The sequence below is a fragment of the Canis aureus genome, chromosome 2 (assembly GCF_053574225.1).
Source record: "Canis aureus isolate CA01 chromosome 2, VMU_Caureus_v.1.0, whole genome shotgun sequence".
Classification (NCBI taxonomy): domain Eukaryota; kingdom Metazoa; phylum Chordata; class Mammalia; order Carnivora; family Canidae; genus Canis; species Canis aureus.
Genome location: NC_135612.1, coordinates 49,877,325 through 49,901,473, shown reverse-complemented (window position 1 = coordinate 49,901,473; position 24,149 = coordinate 49,877,325). Strand labels below are relative to the sequence as shown.

Sequence of the window (24,149 nt, the reverse complement as noted above, 5' to 3'; positions counted from 1 at the left end):
TTCACATAACACAAGTACAACACATGACAGACGTGGTGGGACACTAAATGCTGCACACCATTTGAAAGACTATGAAATGGAAATATCAACATTCAAACACTTATGGGATCCCTGGGTGGCTCAGCGGTTTAGCGCCGCCTTTGGCCCAGGGCGTGATCCTGGAGTCCTGGGATCAAGTCCGTCGGGCTCCCTGCATGGAGCCTGCTTCTCCCTCTACCTGTGTCTCTGCCTCTCTCTCTCTCTCTCTCTCTGTGTGTGTGTGTGTGTCTTTCATGAATAAATAAATAAAATCTTTAAAAAAAATTCAAACACTGAAATGATGTGATTTCAAGTATGTTCACCAAATCTGCCACTCAGCAGGAGCCGGCTAGGATTCTGTCCAGTCATAAATCTGCAGGGTGAAGAATAAAAACAAACTCAGTAATTAAGTGTTTTCATTCTTCTCACATTTTCCATTTTATTGCAAAATGCCGAAAGAAAGCAAAAGGAATAGTTTACTGTTGTACAAAAGCAACACATTCACTTTATGTCCAAGCAGGATTTCTCCACCCCGAATGCAACAGTCTCAGTGATGTCAGAGCAGTTCTCTGACAATTCTCTGGCAGCTCGCAGGGTGCTGCTGGACAAGCAGACACAGGCTACAACCTCTCCCTGCACTTCAGAACAAATGCTCACCAGCCTTTCCCTCACAGGGCACCAGGCGCACAGCATCATCAGAAGGATCAGCGATCAGTGTGGGATATGCAGTGCTTACAGAGGTTAACAGAGGCAAAAGTTCCGGAATCGTTTACGGGTCACACTATCTGCAAAGGATTCTGAAGAAACTCAGTTGCTCTAAAGGATCACAAGGAAACTCAGGCATAAAGTAGGAGGGGCTATTTGGTTGGTTTGGGGGGGACTAACGAAGAGTAAACAATTCTACCAACCAGAGTGCCTGAACAAATGAACGCAAAACCACCAGAAGCTACCAAAAAATGACATGCCTTCATAATGACTGGTGTCCAGGCAAGCATTTTCTTTAAAAGGCTAGATGGTAAACATTTTAGGCTTTGCCAGGTCATAGGTTTTCTGGTGCAATAAGTAAATGAATGGGTGTTGCCATGTTCCAATAAAACTCTTTACAAAAGGAGGCAGTGGACTAGATTCAGCCAGTGTTCCCCTAGAGTGCCAACTACAGATCAAAACCTAACAAAATACCTCTTAATAAGCTAAAGAAGCAGGGTGTCCCCATGCAATCACTCTGGAGGGCTCATATATTTTCAGCTAGAAAAGATTTCTCAGCACAGCGAAGTTCTAGAGTACTTATACAATATCCTCTAGACCAGCAATCAAATTACGTGGGTGGGCATCCCAAGTTCTCTAGTGATTAACTGTATGACCTTGAGCAAGTAAGTCAGTGGACTGTGTAACCTCAGTCTCTTTATGTGCAGTGAGAGCATAAGAATTCCAGCATGGTGTCAGTGGAAGAATTAAAAGAGAGAATCCAAGTGAGGTGCTTAGCAAAGTGCCAGACACAGATCTTTCCTGCAATTTCTGGGTCTCAATGGAGACTACCAAGGAAAATACTTGGAAAACCATAAGTGGTCAAGATAAAAGGCATCAGGTATCCAGAGATGCATTTATCTAAAAACACATTGGTGGGTAAATCACAATTGTAAGATATAACAAAATAACCGTAGAAAAGAATCTGGAGGAACAAAATAACAAAATGTTAAACACACATATTTCTGAAAATAACAGCCAATTTTCATTCTTAAGTTATCTGTTTCTTAATCCTAACTATTCAGACATTGAACAGATACTACTTTTGTAGTCCGAAAGAAGACATTATACAGAGCACAACTATTTCAAGTCCCCTGTCATTCAGGGTGTCACAACTGAACTGGAATTAAGTAAAAAGACATTTTTCTTAAATGTGCAAACTGAAGAAATAAATCTACAATCTTTACTAATGCTCCCTAGAGCTGATAAAAGAAAAGCAATTAGAGTAACATTGTCTGTACTCATATGTATCTAAATATAAATCAAACTTATTTTCTAGCCATATCTGCATAGTATACTAAAGAAACATAACACATGCTCCACTCTTAATGAAATGTCCCTGAAGGGAGGGGGGGAACCAAAGGCCCAACATTACATCGGGAATTACAGGGAGACCTGCAAACTCCCTGAATCTGTTAGCTTCCTGACCACAGGCCATTTCCTAAGGATCAGCTGTCCAGGTCTGCTGAACTTATCACTTCAATGGACATGGTTTTGTCATTCACAACAGGGAAGCTTCCAAATCTACAAGATGTGCAAACCACCTTCACAATCAACCCCAGTCCCAAAAAAAGGAGGGCAGCTGTTTGAGACCCAGCCAAGAGTAAATAAAGGATTTGTACCTGCAGGATACTTGCACTGCAAAATGTGCTTCAAATGAATTTCCACGGCCTGGGATTCTGCTAAAACTGTGCTATGGTAAATCCCTGGAAACCCACAAAAATTTGGGGTGAGGGTTAACATGGAAATGACAATACATACTCTGGATTCTTGTAAAATAGTGTTCTGCTCTTCAAGGAAAATAACAGGATCCAAAGACTCTTTCCTTCATTCCTAAGGAGTCTGGGCTGGTGGCAATAAACATGTTATGTACTCGTTGGGGGTGGGAGCAGGGAATTCTGAACAATGGAAAAGCAGCAGGGTACAAAGAGCGAATAGGCGTTTCCTGTTGCAGATGCCAAAATCCGTACATACAAACTACTACAGGTACCAATACATTTCCTGAATAAGGGACTGAGGAAATCTTACAGGAGCCTAATTGTCTTTTTCTGTTTACAGCTGCATTAATTAATAACTGATCACTTAGCTCTAAACACTGATTCTCAAACTTTAGGGCACATGAGTATCAGAGGCCTTGTTAAAGAATATAGATTCTAGCCCACCAAATCAGGAAACTAGACCTGTGCTGTTCTTGCTTTTGAATCATGGCCCACACGTGGGGAAACAATGGTGTTGAGACCCAGAACACGTGTCTGATTCTCTTGTGGCACAAGCTAGGCTTCTGTGTCCCACTATCTCATGACATTGTACTCCTAAAAATCACCAAGAAAAAAGTGAAGCATGGTCACAACTGGAGTGAGAGGGGGAAGGGGACCCATGGCAGGAAGGTAGGAGAGGATAAGAAAGAAGAGTAGAACACAGGGCAATACTCACAGGAAAAACAAACACAGCCGATTAAAACTGAAACCCAAATAACCAAAACACTAACACCCACATTCACTCATTTACTATTTATCAGTGCCGAATTATCCAATAGGAAAAATGATCCTGAATTTAGGGCTAAAATACACACACACAAATAATCAAAGTCATTAACATGGAATAAAAAAACTCAGAACTCTTACCAAAATAATAATGAAAGAATTTAATTTAAAATCAGGCCTCTGATTTCTTATACTCAGAGTTTACTCTGAAATTCATATAGGAGAATACACCATAACTTTTCAGTACTTAGGGCCTCCTTTTTTTCTATTTATATTTTTAATATCTGCCTGGCACAAAAAGACTCAATGATGGTAGATAATCTCTGTATGTTTCTGAGCCCCCAAAATATTCCATGTACAGTGAGCTGCTGAGTGCCAGAGATAAATAATACACTACCCTACCAATTTAGTAAGGGACATACAGATGTAAATGGATCATTATGTTACAGTATTATAAGTGCAATAATAAAAATGTTACAAGGGTCAAGTAAGAAGAATAAACTAGCTAGGAAGCCCTCACACAATTTACTGGAGATCAGCTGTGAGGCAAGTTTCACCGGGTGGACACAGAAGCAGCCCAGAGCAGCCGGAGCAGTGCCTGCAAGGACAACACAGCACAGTGAGCTGCTGGGCACTGATCAGAATGAGAAGTGCAAGCAGGGGGCTGAAGAGGGAGAGGACAAAGGAGATGACTCAGGTAAATCCACACACACCTCAAAGACACTTGGCCAATGAAGGGAGAGAAGAAAACAGACAAACCACTGTGACCGCACTCTACCCTAAAGATCTTACAGCCTTATGATGGCACTGGCATCAACCAAATTTACGTCTTTGATTTTTTTTTTTTCCTTTTCTGACCATTCTTTTTCTTACCCCCCCCCCCCCTTTTTTTAAGTTCAGCTAAATTTTCTATCCTTTCACAACTGCAGGTTCAAAGATTCACAAAAAGTTGCACTGGAAGAAGTCTATAATCATGTAGCCTACACTCAAACCCGGCAAGTACATGTGGGTCACAAGTAATAAGGCCAGCCTTCCCCCATGGCTTCCCTGAGATGCAGCAAGCGATGGCTGACTTCCCCCCAGTCAAGTTCTGCAGGCCCTGGAGTCTGTGTCCCAAACCCCAGCCAAACCCTTTTGGCCACAGGACTTTACAATTAGAAGGGGGGTCTCAGAAGCAGCCCACACCACCTTCCTCCCCAAGTGGGAATCACTGCCAGCCGGCCTGCCTCAGCTTGTAGACCAGAGTGCTAGGGCCTTATCACCTTGAGAAAATCTCTCCATGCTCCACTTGCTCCTCTGACTCAACCTTCCTGAAATACTATTCTCATTCTGTAGCTCACTCTCTGCCTGCCTACACAGTAGCAAGCAGTCCTTCAGAAAGGTTCTTCTGAGGTACCAACCTCTGTTCTTCACAGAGTGCTAGGAGAGGGTACTAAAATCTGCCCTGACTCAAGAAAAGGAAAGAAAAGCTTAAAAATAAAACGTGATCACAGTTTTGGAAACATATTTAAGCCATCTTAGTCGCTGTAGAGCTTCCAATCTCCAGGGCTAAAGGTAGAGTCCTGCAACCCAAGGTTCCTAAGCTCAGAGGCTACAACCACAGACACATTAGGGGCAGCTTGAGGCCATCAGCTGCCAGCAGAAAGAGTAAGCTCACTACATTTCCTCTGTATATATATAAAAAAAAAGAATCATCATCATCTGGGTCATGATCCCGGAGTCCTGGGATTAAGTCCCGCATCAGGCTCCCTACAGGCAGCCTGCTTTTTTCCCTCTGCCTGTTTCTGCCTTTCTATGGGTCTCTCATGAATAAATAAATAAAATCTTAAAAAAAAAAAAAAAATCCCCTCTCCTCCCTCTGCTCGTCCCCATCCACCGTGCTCTCTCTAAAATATATATATATATATATATATTTATTTATTTTACACTAATTCTCTATAAATCATTCTGATGAATAAATGAAGATATTAAAGGAACAGATGACTACTAGGTTGGAGACAATCTGCTGGCATTTAAGAATTAACAACCTCTTGTGGAAGAATGTAAGAATAAAAACAAAAATGCCAATATAATTCAGAGAAGGAGGCAGACAGACTTGGATTTGGTTGTAACTTTGGCACTTCAGACTCTATTATTGTGGACAAGTTACTTCATTGCCAAACTTTATTTTCATCTGTAAAATGGATAAAAGTAAGAATAAAAGATGTGTGTAAAGTGTTTAACACGGTAGTAAGCAACAAGAAAACACTCGGTGAGTTGCTGTCCCTACTGCCTCATATGAATGACAGGATTAGCTGTGTGCACTGACCTCACATCACATCCAACTCCCACGTCCTGTGGACCACCGCCACCCAGCACTGATCCCGAATTCTAAACAAAGGGAGTCCAGGAGAGAACTGTAGACCCCAGATGAGGTGGCTCTACTGAATACGCCCTTTATTGTTGGTGAACTCCCAGAAGCCCTCCAGGCTCCCCTACCACTCCGACTGGTGCCGCCCAACTGTGCTCAGTGGCTTGTCTATGCAGCCTTGCTAGTACTCCTAACCCACACCCTCCAATGTGCCCTGCACACACTGCTGGAATGCACTGTGCTAGGTCCAGTCCTTACACTTTGCTCACGATAATGCCCTCCATCCTCGATGATTCTGATAGCAGGATTATTGTTGGTAATCTAACCCAAGCAGCCAGCAATAAGTCACTTTTTTTTCTTTCATTTTCTTCTCCTTCATTTCCATGCTTGCCTTTTCTTCTCAACTTGTTAATTCCAGGCTGTCACACTGTACACGTCTTCTACAGCCCTCCTGCCCCACCACTACCACTCCTGCCACAGCATCTGGAGCAGTGCTTGCACACACAATAAATACTAAAATACTTGATATGAACATCAGAGACAGAAATTAATCAGCAGCTTTCTGCACTATTTGATAGCAAAGGATCCATAGCTCTAGCTTTAAGAATAAAAACCATTCTATCAAAGCCAAAAATAAGTCAGTCTAGTCCCAGAAGGTTCACCTAGTAGCTCATAAAAGGTAGTATATGGATCCTGCCAAGTGATAAGAAAACCAGCCTGGATCAATTTGCTTAATCATCCAGAGAGGTAAAAGGGACCAAAGGGACCAGAGTGGAGGAATTCAGCATCATCTAACTGGAAAACCTCAAAGCAGAAGAGAGGGCAAAGAGCTGCTCAACACTACACCAAGGCTCTCATGTGATGGTTGGTACCTCTGGGAAGAACACACGCACATGTTATTTCAATTCTCTTTTGGTATTTAACACAGGCTTGTGGTTTCCTGGGGGAAAAAAAAAAGGTTTCTGCTGCTTTGCAGAGATCTATATAGAGAAGAAAACTCCAAATGGCTATTACAGGTGAGAAGTTTGCCTCCAGCTGTATCCTGTTATCCAAAGGAAACGGAACTGTAAGCTGCCAGGAGGTCCAGGCACAGGAGAGCAAGACCATCAATTCAGTAAGTGCTGACATTCTTATCCCTATGGTAATAAGAATAAACTTTGAATTTAGAAAAATTCATGCACAGCTGGGCTCTATGTAAATTAACTTCAGGGGGGGTTAAAATAGATATCCGGTAAAGGGTCTGCCAAATTCATTCAAGCCCTTCTACTTCCTTCATCCTTCCCAACCTCTGTCCATCTAAAAAGCAAGCAACCCAATGGGTTAAAGTGATGATAAACCATTTGGAAAGACTGAATATAGGCAAGTAGGTTTCACACAAATGCAGACCTGATCAAGCTATATGACCTAAACTGGGCAAAGCCCAGGCCCTGGAGTGGATACTCCATTAGGAAGTTATTTCACAGTGACACACAGCCCGCCTTCTTGGACACATTACATGATAAAAGTACTACCACATTATTCCCACAAGTGGCAGGTGGAAGAGGCACTAGAAACATGCTAGGAAAGTCCATGTTAGCTTTTACTTTTAAAGTTGCTAAAATGGTTCTCCTATCTCAAGGATAAATACTTTAATGCTGTAGTTCCTTTTTTTTTTTTTTAAGATTTTATTTATTTGAGAGAAAGTGAGAAGGAGCAGAGGGAGGGGGCAGGGGGAAAGGGAGAAGCAGACTCCTCACTGAGCAGGGAACCCAATTCGATTCGGGGCTCCATCCCAGGACCTGGGGATCATGACCTGAGCCGAAGGCAGATACTTAACCCACCCTGCTGCCTAGGCACCCCTGCTGTAGTTCTTCAATATTGAATCTTTAACATCTTGAGAATAATGACATTGTAAAACACAAGAAGAGGGACGTTTTTGTTTTGTCTTTAAAACAAACAAACAAACCATCTCAATGGGATGCCTGGGTGGCTCAGAGGTTGTCTGCCTTCTGCTCAGGGCATGATCCTGGAGTCCCAGAATCAGGTCCCACATCAGGCTCCCTGCATGGAGTCTATTTCTCCCTCTCTCTGTGTCTCTCTCATGAATAAATAAATAAAATCTTTTTTAAAAAATCTCAAAATCAGAGGAAAAGTTTTGAACAAAGACTTCAAATAAAAGAAAAACATGTATTTAATAATTAAGTGAAAGACTACAGTCACAGAAACTCCAATGTTTTCAGCAACCCTCAGGTTTTTAAAAAATATCATTTTATTAACTTCTTAAATGAAAAATTTTATTTTTAAAGGAGAATTTCTATTCATAAAACATCGCCGGCCTGAATTATTCCCTGAGGAGTCATTCTTGTTTTCATAACATACAGTGAGCAGAGAGTATTTTTAAAAGTCACTGATAGGAGGGGTGCCTGGATGGCTCAGTCTGTTGAGCATCGACTCTTTATGTCAGGTCGGGACATGACCTCAGAGTTGAGAGATCTACCTCAGGGGTTGAGAGATCCAGCCCAGCACTGGGCTCCATGCTCAATGTAGCATCTGCTTATCTCTCCCCCTCTGTTCTTCCCCCTACTAGTGCTGGCACTTGAAGAAAGGAAAGCGGAAAGGGAAAAGGGACAAGGAAAAAGAAAATGATCACTGGTAGGCTGGTTTAATGGGAAGAACATATAACTCTTGATCTCCCAGTAGTTGAGTTCAAGCCCCATGTTTGGCGTAGAACATACTTTTAAAAAATTAAATAAATAAAAATCACTGATAAATCTTTTAGGTGGAATGAACTAGGATCAGCCAACTAAAAGCACAAAAAGATCATCACCCCACTTCTAGCAATCTAGATGCCATAAAGAACTAACTATAACATGTTACAGAACCTGTGGTAATTTGATTAGAAGTTCTAGCCAAGAATTTTGCTATCTAAAGACAAAAATGTATCAGTGTCCTAAAATAACAGAACTCTTTCTCAACCACTAGAGAGGAATGGCATCTGTCAGTAATCTCTCCTACTTGTAACATATAGAGTGAAACTGAGTCTGTCCTCACAAGCACAGAAGGAAGTATCCATGCACCTTGAAAATGTGACTTATACACAGTCATGGCTATTTGATTATCAATAAAGTTCGTTCACTTTAATTTAGACCTAGTGCTTCACAAAACAAACAGAACAAGTGTTTGACAGTACTAAAATAAAGAATTGGTTTTAGATTAGATCTCAACGGAGTTAAATTATCAACTACTAGGTTAACAAAAAAAAAGTCCTGCAAATTCTAATTCAATTCAATCGATTCATTGAAAACGGCTTAAAAGAATGATATAAGAAGGCAACTTTTCATCAAATTATTATAAGGTTATTATTGCTAGGTTAAATATGGATGACATTACAGTTGTTTTGCATTTAGACATAACAATTTAAGAGGAACTTTAGAGATTATCCCTTGAATTTCAAGTTTTCTGAATTCCTTTTAACAGGAACTCTTATAGGGCCACATATGTTAACAACTCATTATATAATGCAGGAATGGGAAATTAATTTCCCTGCTTGAACTAATTTCAAAAATAAGGTTGCCATAAAAACTGCAGACCTTTTTGCCTTAAAACATTTATTTCCTAGCTGTGTGTGAGGAGGTAAAAGGCACATGATAGAAATACATACTGATGAATTGTTTTTGCTAGTAAACAATATGTTACTATGCACAAGACTGCAAATATTTAATAGCTGAGGATTATACACAAAAATCTAGATAAAGTCAAGCATCTACTACATAGTGCTCTTTCCTTTAGAATTACAATACTTCAACCTTTAAAAATATATATACATATAGGTGTTTCATAAAATTAATGTTATCACAGAGACCCAAGTGCTAATAAGCTGGCCATAATGAACACTTCAATTGGCTATTCTTTCTGAAAATCCTTCCAATCAAAAAGGAATTAAGGGAAAAAACTAAAATTTCTTGGCATACAGTCCTAAAAGTAAAACTGCTTTTGGTAAACAGGAGTGAGAGTGAGAAGGAGGAGCAGGTACCTGTACCTGAGTCTTCTAAGAGCCCAGGCCATTGAGAAAGTGACTTGATGCGCAAGATAAGGAAGAGGAGGTGTAAAACATGCAGACAAAAGGTATTTGAAATGCCACAAAGGGAAATTCAATTTAACAAATATTTGAGTGTGTACTCTAGACCCACACCATGGACAGAACAATATACTATAAATAGCCCAAGTAAACTCTCTGGGGGGCCCTGAGATCCTGGCTGATTCTCCACATAAATTAAATAGGCCCCACCAATGCCCCCCCACCCCCACCCCAAATACACTACAACAAATAACTGGCTCGTGCTAGATTGGTCATGGTTAGCAGACGGCCAGAATTCAGACTGATCTGGGAAACCAACATACGGTTTCTCCCAAGACCTGAGATGGACAAATGGAAGAATCAACCCCTTCCACATCCCATGCCACCTGACAGATGGATGAGCAACTGTGTTTCCAGTAAGAGGGCCAGGAGGGCAGGGGTGGCTGAAGTTCTAAGCCCCTGCTGGCTGTGAGGCCTTTCTCTCCTGTAGGAGACAGAGTCAATAATCATCTGCCTCTGAATTCTGCTGTAAACCTGATAAATTTGGGCAGCGACTGTAGTGTGGTGGTGTCAGAGAAAATGTTCTACAAACTTGGTCCTTCACAGACACGAACCTCACCAACAGGAACACGTGACCTGGACCAACAAACAAGTCAAGAACAATACTGCAAGAACAGAGACAACCAGTTAACAAGACCCTCACCCCTTACTTGGCAGCTGTGGCACAATCCTTCAGGAACAGTCTATTCAAGTTAGCCACTAGCGCAGAAGCTCCAAGTTAAAGCTTCAGTGATACCAATGCTCCTTCTAGTGACCTGAGTAAGATGAAACAGCCACTCTGGATTATCAAGCACGGGCTCAGTCACCACTGTCCTTGTGGCTGGCTCTCCATCAGCAGGAAGCAGCAATGGTGAAAACCACGGCCGGGGGCCTCAGCCTCTACCCCATGAGGTAGAAACTCACAAGTCAAAAACTTTTTTTTTTTTTTTCAGTTTTAAAAATATATTCTTGATTCCTCTTCCTTTCCCTCTGTTCCTCTCCCCAAATGCTGGTATAACCAAACTAAAGATCACATTCTAAAATAATCTCCAGAAGCATTTACACAGAAGTGTACTGCCCTGGTACCCACCAGAGGCAAAAGCTTAGCAAAGATGAAGGCTTCGGACTGACTACCAGCTCCACCACACCTGTTCATCATCCTGTGCTCCTCCCTCGCCAGCTGAACACATGACATTTCCATGGGGACCCAGTCATTTTCTAGCTCATGTTTGTACAGAAATAGGAACACCAGAAATGTTCAGAGAACAGAGTAAAAGGATTATCAAGTAGCTCCAATTATACCAACTGATCTCACCCTCTTGCTACAAGCTGAGTCCTAGCATCTGAAATCCATTTCTGAAACTCCATCAAGAGCATTTAAAAATATATATATATTCTTCCTTCCCTCATTTTCTCAAGCATACACTAGAAATACACTGGATGATAAACACAGGTATTCACTGGTTTTCAGAATCCATGCTCATCCAAAACCAAACAACGTACATCTATTTCATTGTCAGATAAGTTAGAGCCCCCTGTTTTGCTCCTCAGGAGATGTTCTTATTTGTTCATCCACAAAGTAAGCACCTGAATTCTACAATCTTGACATCTTACAGTTTATCAATCATGAAGACACATAACTATCATCATCACTTTCTTCAATGGCACTTGTAAGAGTTTACTTATTCTGTTCAGGCATCTTGCTAATCTTCACATTAATCTGTTTTACAAATGAAAAGATTCATGGTTAAAGTTAACCAACCTGTATAAGATTTGCACACCTAGTATATGGTGGGAGTCCAAATTTGAACCCAGATCTGACTCCAGCATGCTCTTAACTTCTAGATTACTGCACTGCTGCCTTTTCTAATTTGTAGCAACCTCCATTTCTTATTTAGTGAATGGAAGGGCTTGGACTGGGCGATCGTGAAAGCTCCTCCCATCCATAACATGTCATAATTCCACGTACAGAAACACTGGTTGCCCTAGGTACATAAACAAACAAGGCAAGGTGATTTTGTGAGCTAGGGACTAAATACAAATGACAAAGGGAAGGGATGAGAAGTTCTTTTCATTCATTTTCATGGAAAATTCTTGGCAGGGGAGACAGTATTTCACTAACTGAAGGACAAAGGGAGAGGAAGAAGGTGAAGACCTATCTTGTATAAAGCTTCTCTGTTGACTAATTCATCGGTTTCATCTCCCCCAAAATTTACTCTTGTAGACTACTTTACAGATGTGCCCTAGTCTGTTTCCCCAAAGTAAGAGGCAATAGCCTGCAGAAAAAGTTGTGCAGTTACCCAACAAATAAAGCCACTCAACAGACCAACATGTTCCTACTCACATCCAAATGGAAATGTTTACAAGCCTGAGAATCAGCTGGGAATGAACTCCCTTCTACACAAACACAGGCTAACATCCGCCAGCTGAAATCTGCTGCTCAAAAAATTTAGTTGCTCTTACATAACCAACAACTTCTCAGAATGTTTTTCCCCAAAATTCTACAAAAAAATCTGATGAAGAAAATAACCAAGCTTCATACCCAACGCCCAAGCTTAAAGAGAGCCAACAGGGAGTCTTTCACATTCAAAACTGCAGTGAAAGTGAATGGCAATGTCTCTGTCAGTACTAAATTAAATTTCACAAACTGCAAGTATACTAAGAAAGGAATATACCGTCTTACTGCTTCATGGCACATGATGAAAAATACACAGGCTTTTCATACAGGTTATTAGCATTCTTGAAGCCTGCTATAAAGCTGAACAGAAAATTTTAAAAAACAAAGCAGTTACAAAGCAAGAGGGACAGACCAGAAAGACATGTCACGGCCTCCCATTACAGACCCTGATTGCTGTCCCAGGTCAGAGCAAAGAACAAATAAAGAATGCAGCCACCCACAGAATACCTCCCCACCCAGAACCAGAGGGAAAAGAATACCACAGAGCTGGGGAATTTAAAAACTCAGTTATGGAATCTCCAAGGAGACACTCCTGCTCAGTTGATCCTCAGTCTCAGGCCTCCGGGTCTAACAAATACAACCATAAACCCCACTAAGGGTCAGTATTAGCTGTACTTACCAATGCCAAGGCAAGCTCTGCCTTTCAAGGGCTCTCATCAGAACAGAACTGGAAGCAAGGAAAACATTTTTAAAATCTTGCCAATCAAATCAACCTATTCCTTTCACTTTCAAAAATCTGAACTCTTAAGTTAGGTTTCCTGGTTAGACGAAATACACTAAGGGAAGGTAAGCAGAAATGACAAAGATTTGGAGAATATTGTTTCATATGCTCTGTAAGTCCTATACTGCCCTCCTGAATGGGATGGAGGGGCAGGAGGAAAGCCCAAATGGATTCACAAACACCAAGGGGGAAATGAAGGAAAACATGGACATCAAATCCAATAGAATGGCTAAGTAATGATGTGAAGACTAAAACAGAGCTCCAATATTTAAAAAGTCAACGAAAAAGTAAAGGCAGACTATCCTCTATTATGCTATTCCCCTTACAGATAAACAATTATAACTGAATAAAATATAAAAAGCTACCATTTGAAGGCACTGGAAAGAGACTGAAGCAGACAGGTGAAAGAAGGAGAAAGTACTGGGTAAGATTCACTTGCAAACTGCTTTTTGACTAAGGCCCAGATCATACAATACAACAGAGAGAAGCTACGGTCTTAAAATCTGTATCTAAGCTCTTCCCAAATCCTTGGTAGACACCTAAATTGTACATATACTGGGGAAAGTCCAAATTTCCAGCAAAAAGCAAATCTGTTAGACTGAAAGAACTGAGCAGAATCAAACTAAAGTAGGAGTTTGGGGCCAATCCAATTAACAAAAGTTAATTTTGTTAAGTTAAGCCAGAACAAAAGTTAGTATTTTCAAAAGATAAAAACCATGGTGGTCTCTAAAACAGATCATCCACAATGTACACCATTTAATAAAAAGTTACTAGATATGTGGAATCAGTTTTAACATCTTACTAGATCCCTTGATAAGCGAATTAGATAAAAATCTTCAGCATATGTTCATTTTACGTTTGTGTAAGAGTAATCAATTTACCTTTGAGAAGCCACAGACAATACTACAAAGCATATATAAGGAACTTATGCCCAGAATTCACAAGAAACTTTTCCAACTCAATAATAAGAGAACAGCCTAACTAAAAACAGATAATATATCTGTACAAATACTTCACTAAACAAGATAATATGCATGGCTAGTAGGCACATGAGATGATGCTCAACATCATTAGTCATTAAGAGAAATAAATTAAAACTATGATGAGATGCACATCTACCAGAATCACCCTACATCTATTAAAGACCTTGAATTCTTAGTTAAGTTTTACCACAAAGAAAACTCCAGGCCCAGATAGCATCAAGATAACATGTTCCAAACATTTAAAGAAAAAATGATGCCAGTATCAAGAAGTGGGGCTCTAGGGGGTGGTAAGGGCATGTCCCACCTTATTTTATGCAGCCAACATCACTCTGACATTAAATCTAGACAGAGACATTAAAAGAAAAGCAAAAGCCCTCATGAACACAGACACAAAAATCCTTAAGAAAAGTCATCAATTCAAACCCAGAAATATAAAAAAGGACCATACACAATCACCAAATTGGTTTTTTATCCTAGGAAAACAATATTGGTTTAATTTTTGCAAATTAAAGGACTTTACCACTATCAAAATAAGAAAGAAAAAGTACACAAATATCTCATTAGATGCAGAAAAAAAGTTTGACAAAACTCAACACTGATCCTTTATAAAACCTCTCAGCAGACTAGGAACAGAAAGGATACTTCCTCAAACTGCTAAAGGCAGTTTACAAAAAAACCTACAGCTAAAATTATACAGAAAGATGAAGGTATAAATGCTTAAGTCTCAGACAAGCAACAAGAATATCAACTCTCACCAGGAAGAAAGCAAAGCAAAGCAAAGAACTAAAAATAAGTGATATTTATTTATTTATTTATTTACTTACTTATTTATTTATTTTTAAGATTTTATTTATTTATTCATGAGAGACACAGAGAGAAGGCAGAGACACAGGCAGAAGGAGAAGCAAGCTCCATGCAGGAAGCCCGATGTGGGAATTGATCCTGGGACTCCAAGATCACACCCTGGGCCAAAGGCAGGTGCTAAAACCGCTGAGCCACCCAGGGATCCCCAACAAGTGATTTTTTTAGCAAAATGGCAGGCTACAAGTTCAATAAACAAGAATCCATTATATTTCTAAATATTAAAACAACTGGAAGTTGATATTTCAAGCATTTAGCACCAAACCCATGAAATGTTTTAAAAAGTTAATATTATATGTAACAATAAATTTAACAAAATATTACAACTGTAAATATGCTTTAGAAAAAAACTACAGAAGGGATCCCTGGGTGGTTCAGTGGTTTGGAGCCTGCCTTTGGCCCAGAGCATGATCCTGGAGTCCCAGGATCAAGTCCCACAACGGGCTCCTTGCATGGAGCCTGCTTCTCCCTCTGCCCGTGTCTCGGCCTCTCGCTTGCTCTCTGTCTCTCATGAATAAATAAATAAAAATCTTAAAAAAAGAAAAAAGAAAAAAGAAACTACAGAAGACATTTAAAATTGGAGATATGCCCAATTAATGGATTAGCTCCATACAATTACATGTCAACTCTCTCCAAATTGAGCTACAAATTTAATGCATGTTCAATAAAAACTGCAGTACAGGGGATCCCTGGGTGGCTCAGCGGTTTAGCACCTGTCTTTGGCCCAGGGCGCTATCCTGGAGTCCCAGGATCGAGTCCCATGTCGGGCTCCTGGCATGGAGCCTGCTTCTCCTTCCTCCTGTGTCTCTGCCTCTCTTTCTCTATGTCTATCATAAATAAATAAATAAATCTTAAAAAAAAAAAAAAAAACTGCAGTACATTTTCTTATGGAACTCAACTCACCTGATTTGATAATGCACACAAAAGTGCAAATGACCTAGACAAAGTTGGAAGACTTACACTACCTGACTTTACAATGAACTATAAAGTTATGGCACCCAAGACCCTGAGTATTGGTGTAAGGACAGACAAGAGGACAAAACATAAAACCAAAAGAAAAAGTGGATACACTGGACTTCAACAAAATAAGGAACTTCAAGCTCTTCACAACACTATTAAAATGAAAAGGAAAAACTGGAAAAAAAATTATTTGCAAAACATATCTGATAAAGTACATATATTCTGAATGTGTGAAGAACTCTTACAACTCAATAATATGATGGAGAGCTCCAAAAAATGTCAAAAAACATTTAATAGACCTTTCCCCAAAGAAGACTGATAGATAGATGCTCAATACTAGTAGTCATCAAGGAAATGAAAATTAATACCTCTATGAGATAAGCACTATATACCCCCCAACTGGGCTTAAATTTACAAGATTGAAAATACCAAGATTTGATAAGTAAAGAGTGACTGGAACCCTCTCATATATTGCTAGTGGGAAGGGAAGAATGTAGAGGCACAATGAAAAACATTTTCATTAACACTACTCTTGGATATTTATTTACTCAGGAGAAATGAAAATACATGCCTATATGATTATATGCAAATATTTCTAGAAGCTTTACTCACAAATAGGTAAAAGCTGGAAACCATTCAAATGTCTGTCCAACCAGTGAGAAGAATAAATAAAGTGGTATATCCATACAATAGAATACTTCTCAGCCAAAAAAGGGGGGGCAGGGACTACTGATACATATAACGATTGCAACAGATTTCAAAAGCTGTTATGGAAATGCCAGATATAGAAAACTATACACTTGATCTCACTCTTACAAAATCCTAGCAAAGGTAAAACTGTAGTGACAAAGCAGATCAGTATTGCCTGGGTTCTGAAGTGGGGAGGTAAAGGCACTGACTGCAAGGAGCAAGAAAGAAACTTTCTGGAATGACAGAAAGGTTCTATCCCTTGATTGTGGTGGTGGTTATTATGACTGCATGCAGCTGACAGAACTGATTGAACTGTACACTTTGAGTGGATGAATTCTACTATATATAAATTGTACTCTAATAAAGCAAATTTCAAAACAATTTTTTTCACTTCTTCTAACAACTCCATAGTCCTTGATAAAGCTGTAATGTTCTACATCATCGTGTTGAGCATTAATTATCTCAGTTCCACAGCTGGGACAGAATAACCAAGTCTCAACTTCTTGCACAGTGCGTGTGGTAGCAGGTTAGCCACAAGGGGCCAGCGAAAAGTCACAAGGAAGCATGGGAAGTGCATAAAACTAGGTAACTAAGACACTGCCATATTTTTGCTAAGTAGCACTGAAAAGTATATAGATAACAAAGATAAGAAAGAATACTGTTACAATGACACATATCCAACAGCAGCTACTTGATGCTATGGCTCACAGGGAAGGGCAGAATTGAACGTTCCTGGAAGCCATATCTCTGTTTGTCCCCATATCTCCACAGAGACAGAAAATCTTTGAATTCTCTTCACTGTCAATGCTTAAAGCTCTGGTCCTTTGTCTAACTGCAAGCCTGCTGGATGCATATGGCTACTCAGAACAAAACACAGTGATTAGGGCATACCAATTTTATTAGAGTTATAGAATCGAAGGAGGGACAAGAGAAGCTATTCTGAAAAGGGAAAAGCCTTTAAAGAAATAAACAAGAATCTATAAGCTAGATAAAAATTCCAAAAAAATCTGTACATGTCACTGTATCTCTTTGGGTTTCAAGTTATCCTATAAAACAAACTCTATAATCCCTATACTGATATTTTAGGATTCTCTCTTCAGGGATCCAAAGTGTCCTGGCCAAAGTTTATAAACATACTTATTAAAACAGACCAGTTATATTATTTAATACATGATGTCTAAGGATGCCTGGCTGGCTCAGTCGGAAGAGCATCTAACTCTTGATCTCTCAGGGTTATGATTTCGAGCTCCATGCTGGGTGTACAGATTACTAAAAAAAAATACATAAACTTTAAAAAAAATGCATTTAATAGTCACAATGTCCCTGGGTTGAAGGGAAAAGAGGTTAGTAGGTAAGTCTACATTTTTTTTTTTTAAGATTTTATTAATTTATGAGAGACACAGAGAGAGCCAGAGACACAGGCAGAGAGAGAAGCAGGCTCCATGCAGGGAGCCCGAAATGGGACTCAATCCCAGGTCTCCAGGATCACGCCCTGGGCCGAAGGCAGGCACCCAACCCAGGTGTTGTGCCACCCAGGCGTCCCAGGTAAGTCTACATCTTAATGACAGTGGGTTCACCAGAAATGACCTGCAAGTGATAATGCAGAATTGCATCATATCAATCACTGAAATAATGGCGTCCATATCATTCCCATTTCCAGGCAGCTATTCTAAAAGCATGCTTTAAATGCTACACTTTAAACCTAAAACAGTACTTGTCAATACTGCACTGTCTATTTGTTACAATTTGGAGCAACCTGGAAAGAGGTACCCTGATGACAGTAACACCCAATAGTAATGCACACTGTAAACAACAGCTATAGCCAGAACTTTAGATCTACCTATTCTAGAAGGCACAAATACATGCAATTTCTTACCATTAGAGGCACTTTGGGGTCACACAGGACACATACAAAGGTCTAGAGTCTCTCATTTACACTCTTAAACATTTGTGCATCTAACGAGGGCCAGTGACTGCACTCTTGGGACACAGCAATTAATTAATTGGTATTCACACTCCTGAAAGAGCTCTCTGTTAGACAAGTAAACAAGGTAATTACAAGGTAGTGACAATAATTCTATAGGTATTTACCAAGTTTAAAGTGTGGAATACGGACACACTCTTAACCTCTCAGGAGCAGTGTTCTCTGACCTAAAAACACTAATAAAGACTAAACTCTTTCCCCAAATATTAATTTAATACAGAATCCTACAAATACAGTTCATGTCCTAAGCCCTTTATATTTGCTCTGCTTTGTTTCAGTCTCTTCATAAGATAAAGAACAAAACTTTTCCAAGTAGAGCTCATCTGAGAACCCCACTCTTCTTTAAAATATCAGAGCTGTGCTGGGGGCCTGGGTGGCTCAGTCAGGCATCTGACTCTATAGATTTTGGCTCACGTCAGGATCTCAGGGTCAAGATGGAGCCCGTATCTGGCTCCATGTGGAGTCTGCTTGTCCCTCTCCCTCTGCTCCTCCTCCCGCTGGCTCATGCACTCACACTCTCCCTCTCATAAATAAGAAATCCTTAAAAATAAATTAATTAAAAACATCAGAGGTGTGGTGTTAAAATACTAGTGTGACTACTCTTACCAGCTATAAACCACAATCGATTTTACCAGAAGGTAATTTTATTTCATAATCCCTTTCCAAAGATTACCTTTCATCTGCTCCTGGAAATTAAAACAGTCCAAACTTACAGGACAATTACTAAATCCACAAAAACGGTCATAACAGTGTTATTTTCAAATATCAATATACTTCTAGAAGGACTGGGATTTTCACCAGTTTTGAAAGGTCATCAGCCAGAGAGTATGTTCAGGCTAACGTAAACACATAATCCAAACTGTAAACCCAGCTAGACAAACCAGAGAGCAAAGACAAGATTCCAAATTTTACTTCCCTGCAGCCTAAGTAGGTTTCCATGAAAATCTCAAAACTTCCTTTACCCTGAAAAATATAAGAAAGCTTTCCAACAGAGTCTCATAATATTCACTCAGCTGAGATAGAGTATAAGACTGACCTACACACATATTTTGAGAGCAAATAATAATAAATAGACTCTCAATCTGGGTAGGTAGCAAGACTCTCAATCTGGACTGTTCCTACACCACTGAAGCCACAAAATTCTAAGGTTTATGTTGTTATAGTTCTTTCATAATATTCTGAGACAAAAACACAGAAAAAAGCAACACATAAATTTTAGTCCCTGAAGAATAGCAATCAGTCCTCAATCCTGCCCTAGTCAACACTGAAGCCAGTAACTCAGGTAAAGACAGAGAAAGCATGTTGACCAAACCTACTCAATCTACTAACAGATAAAAGGCTGACTCACAGAACCCAGATCCAAAAATATTATGGACCGGAACATCAGGCCCTGAAACTGTTCATTTGTGTGTTTATTCATTCACAAGTTCACCTAGTTTATTTAGTATGCAGCTACTGCCAGGCACACTGTGCTAGGTGCTACAGATAGAAACATAAAAATATGTTCCTTATTCTCAAAAGTGTATACATCCCAAGGGAGACACATGGAAAAACAAGTAGAGGGACGTACCTGGTTATCCAGGGAGAGGAAGGCATGACGGAGCGTGTGGAAAAAAGGGTGTCAGGAGAGAGAGAAGAGGGGACTCCTGAGCTGAATCTATCAGGGATGAAAGAGAAGAGGAGTCTTCCAGAGATTAAATTGCGTGCACACTCCCAAAGAGGCACAAACAGTCAGCTGTTCCAGGGTCTAATAACTGGTAGTTGAACAGCTAAAGCACAGATTCTGCAGGGATGATGTTAAAAAGAAAGAAACGTGGGGATTAAGCCAAGCTCAGGCTTGGCTTAAAAAAGCATAATCACTCAACCATCTACTAAGCACCTACTAGGCACCAAGTATGGAAAATGGGCAAGGTGGGGTGGTATGCATTTAGAATCAACTGTATCATGTAAAGGTAGGAAAGATGTGGTACCGCAGAAGCACATATACTCAAGGTTTGGTTGACACAAAACTCAATCAAGAGTCCACAGCATAAAATGGTTGCCCAAATTACTGGTATGCATTAATAGATATATAATTAACACAGCTGTATACATTTGTGTATGTGCAGTTCAGTACAGTAATAGATACTTTGTTTTTAAGCAAAGAAGCTGGCAGGTGATTCCAAACCACTATTTATTCAACAGGCCAGGAATATAATGGTCCATTCTGGGAACTCTACCAAGATAGACACAGACAAAAAAGGCTGGGAACAAAGTGAAGGGGTTGATACGAGAAATGAAAACCATGTTGTTGTTGTTGTTGTTGTTTTAAGTAAACTCTATGCCCAATATGAGGCTTGAACTCACTAACTCCAAGATCAAGAGTCACTCACTCTACTGAGCCAGCCAGGTGCCCCCTGAAAACCATGTAGGTTTTTTTTTTTTTTAAGATTTAATTATTTATTCATGAGAGACAGAGAGAGAGAGAGAGAGAGGCAGACACAGAGGCATAAGCAGGCTCCCTGCAGGAAGCCTGATGTGGGACTCAATCCTGGACCCCAGTATCATGCCCTGAGCCAAAAGCAGATGCTCAACTGCTCAGCCACCCAGACATCCCCCTGAAAACCATGTTTTTAAACATAACCACTGATGAAACTAGAAAGGTTTAACTAGGAGAAAAGGTCCAAGGATCTTTAGATTAAAGGATATTTTGTTCTCTTAATGCCATGATTCCACAGTGTGACAAATGAGTATAAATTTTAAAAGCTTTTTTTGTGGTGTTTCAAAAGTTTATTCAAGTAATCCATATCACCAAAACAATGTACTATGTCTCTCTTACGAGTGAGGTGCAATAAGACAAGGAAGATGGGTAAGATGTAGAAAGAAAATACTCAAGGGCAAGTATCTGTTTTTAAAAACCTCTGGTCTACTACAGTACAGAAGACAGATCTATACACGGATACATAACAAAGTTAAAAATAAATGCCTACAGATCAATAAAAATAATTACCTTTCAGTTTAAGAAAAAGATGGATGAGGGATCCCTGGGTGGTACAGTGGTTTGGCGCCTGCCTTTGGCCCAGGGCGCGATCCTGGAGACCCGGGATCGAATCCCACGTCAGGCTCCCGGTGCATGGAGCCTGCTTCTGCCTCTGCCTGTGTCTCTGCCTCTCTCTCTCTCTGTGACTATCATAAATAAATTAAAAAAAAAAAAATTAAAAAAAAAAAAAAGAAAAAGATGGATGAATAAGAAGCTACCAGTTTTAAACTCCCTCTGTGAAGCTAATTCCTTAAAACAGAATTGAACAAAGATGTACAAAATAAGAAATGACCTAGAGTAATTAGCTATGATGAAACTGAAAGGAAATCAAAGGAATAAATATTCATGTGGAAGGCTTATTATTATATACAGACTCTTTTAAGCTTCAAAAACCCCTGAGAAATAGATATTATCCCTATTCTACAGGAAAATGAACATCAGGGTTCAAAGAACTTGTCTAAAGACACCGTGCTCAGAAGTGGCAGGCTTTAGAACCTGTAGGACTTCAAAGCTCTTTCTTTGTTAATCCAAGACTATACTACCTCCCAAAATCTGTAACTGGATTTCTAACACCTATGGAGGACACACAATGGTATACACACTGGGACGGGCACAGTCACAAGAAGGATAAGCAAGGGAGACATGACTATTTATAAACAGGAGAGTCACTGGTCTGATAAAACCTAATAGGCAGAGGTACTCACCCCAATGCCAGACTTTAACCCTCTGGTTGCTGGGTCCCAGAGCTGCATTAAAAGAGAAGGCACGTCTTGGGGGAGGTCCAAGGGCTGCCAGAGGAAATGGAAACAGGAACTTGGGGCAGTATTTCCAACTTTTAACAATCACGATGGACTCACCAGTGCATACTAGCTGGATGTGCAAAAGCATGCATTTCTAAAAAGGTTAAGGTCAGAATCACAGGAATTTGGCTTCCACATTTCAATCAAGGCTTAATAACAACTCATTACCAAGTGATTATCAGTTCTGCCACCACAACATCATCTAGATGTTGAAAAGCAAAGACCCAACAAAAGCCTCCCCAGAGGTTGCTCTCTGCCAAAGCTGACTCTGATATCAATAGAACTCACTGCCTTCGATGTAGCCAGTCTGTTCAAATGCACCAGTCTTCTTTCTGCCCTTTCTCAGAAATAAGAGGAAGGTAGCAAGAAAGCTAAGAAGAAAGGCAAGGGAAAAGCAGGGCACACAAAAAGATTCAGTGTTCACTGCAGACCTCCAAAGGAAACCAGCCCTGGCACAGTTCAAAAAACCCACCATATTCTACCATTCTGCACAATTTAGTCTTGGCTGCAACTTAATCTACTGCTGGCCTAACACTGGATTTGTAAGTCCCAGAATGGAGCACGACAGTAGGGACTAAAATCAGTCAGGCTTGTTAAGACTAGACACTTGGGGGGAAAGTACGGCAATCAAGCCATGGTTCTTCCTCAGGCTCTATGCTCCCCATCCTTCTTATAAACAATGTCAAACAGTAGTAAGTTTGACTTACTTCTCTCATTGCATTTGGGAAATGTGTATCCCTGTTCCTTCAAGTAACTTTTTCTATCCCATTCTCCCTCTCTGCTCTTCCTGGAACTCCAATTACATGCACAGTACAGACCCTTTTTAAACTGTCCCCTGGGTCTGTGACATTCTGTTCATTTTTGTTTCAATTTCTTCTCTCTGTTCTTCAGATTAGATCATTCTTACTGATCTAAAAGTTCAGTGATTCTTTACTCTTATCTCTGTTCTGTTAAACTTATCCTGGAAATTTTTTATTTCAGGTTTTGGGTTTTTATGGTTTTGTTTTGTTTTTTTTGTTTTGTTTTGTTTTTTCTTTGCAGTTTTTTTCTGTACTGATTTTGTAACTTTTCATTACAAGTACGTCTTCCTGTATATAACTGAGTATAGTAAAAATAGCTCCTTTTAAATCTTTACCTGCTAAATCCAACATAATGGGTCATCGTGGAATCAATCTCCATTGATTATATTTCTCTTGAGAATGGGTCACATTTTCCTGTTTCTTAATATTTTTTAAGATTTATTTATTTGACAGAGAATGCATGCATGTGCAGTAGGGAGGGGGAGAGGGGGCAAATCTTAAGCAGACTCTGCAATGAGTGCAGAGCCCCATCCAGGGCTCGATCTCACAACCCTGAGGTAAATGACCTGAGCCAAAACCAAGAGTCAGATTTTTAACCAACTGTAACACCCAGGCTCCTGTTTCTTCATATTTTGAAGAATTTTAGATTGTACCCTGGATGTTGTGGCAATATTGAATTGTTCTATTCCTCTAAAGAACCTTGATTTGTTTTGTTTTGTTGTAGTAGGCAGTAAGCTGAACTTCTGCCTCTTAGATGGCATCTCCAATCTGCATTCAGTTGAAGCCTTAGCTTGGCTGCCCCATTCAAGTATAGATACCTAAACATCCAATGATTATTCCTGGAAGGTGAGAATGTGACTAATTTTTATTTTTCTACTTCATATTCTAAAATTTTCATAATGAGGGCAGCCCGGGTGGCTCAGCGGTTTAGCACCGCCTTCAGCCCAGGATCAAGTGCTGATCCTGGAGACCCGGGATGGAGTCCCATGTTGGGCCTCCTGCATGGAGCCTGCTTCCCCCTCTGCCTGTGTCTCTGCCTCTCTCTCTCTCGTCTCTCATGAATAAATAAAATCTTTAAATTAAATAAATAAAAATAAAATAAAATTTTCATAATGAGTTGTGTTCTTCATATTTTCAAATTCCCATTTTGAGCATATTCCAAAAAAGCAAAATAAAGGGGAT

At 39.9% G+C, this 24,149-nt stretch overlaps 1 protein-coding gene and 1 long non-coding RNA gene across 16 annotated transcripts in view; one reads left to right on the top strand and one right to left on the bottom strand.

Annotated features, from left to right (window-relative positions):
- AKAP13 (A-kinase anchoring protein 13) overlaps nucleotides 1-24,149 on the bottom strand; it is a 320,707-nt gene that overhangs the window by 239,117 nt on the left and 57,441 nt on the right. The gene's annotated exons all lie outside the window — the stretch shown is intronic.
- Nucleotides 5,192-24,149, top strand: part of LOC144290682 (uncharacterized) — a 45,949-nt gene continuing 26,991 nt past the window's right edge. Inside the window, exons 1-2 of one of the 4 annotated variants that reach the window (XR_013358252.1) lie at nucleotides 5,192-6,709; nucleotides 9,579-9,699. This is a non-coding gene — a long non-coding RNA (uncharacterized LOC144290682). The remainder of the gene's footprint in view (nucleotides 6,710-9,578; nucleotides 9,700-24,149) is intronic. The other 3 variants (XR_013358253.1, XR_013358251.1, XR_013358250.1) reach the window with 3 other exon arrangements.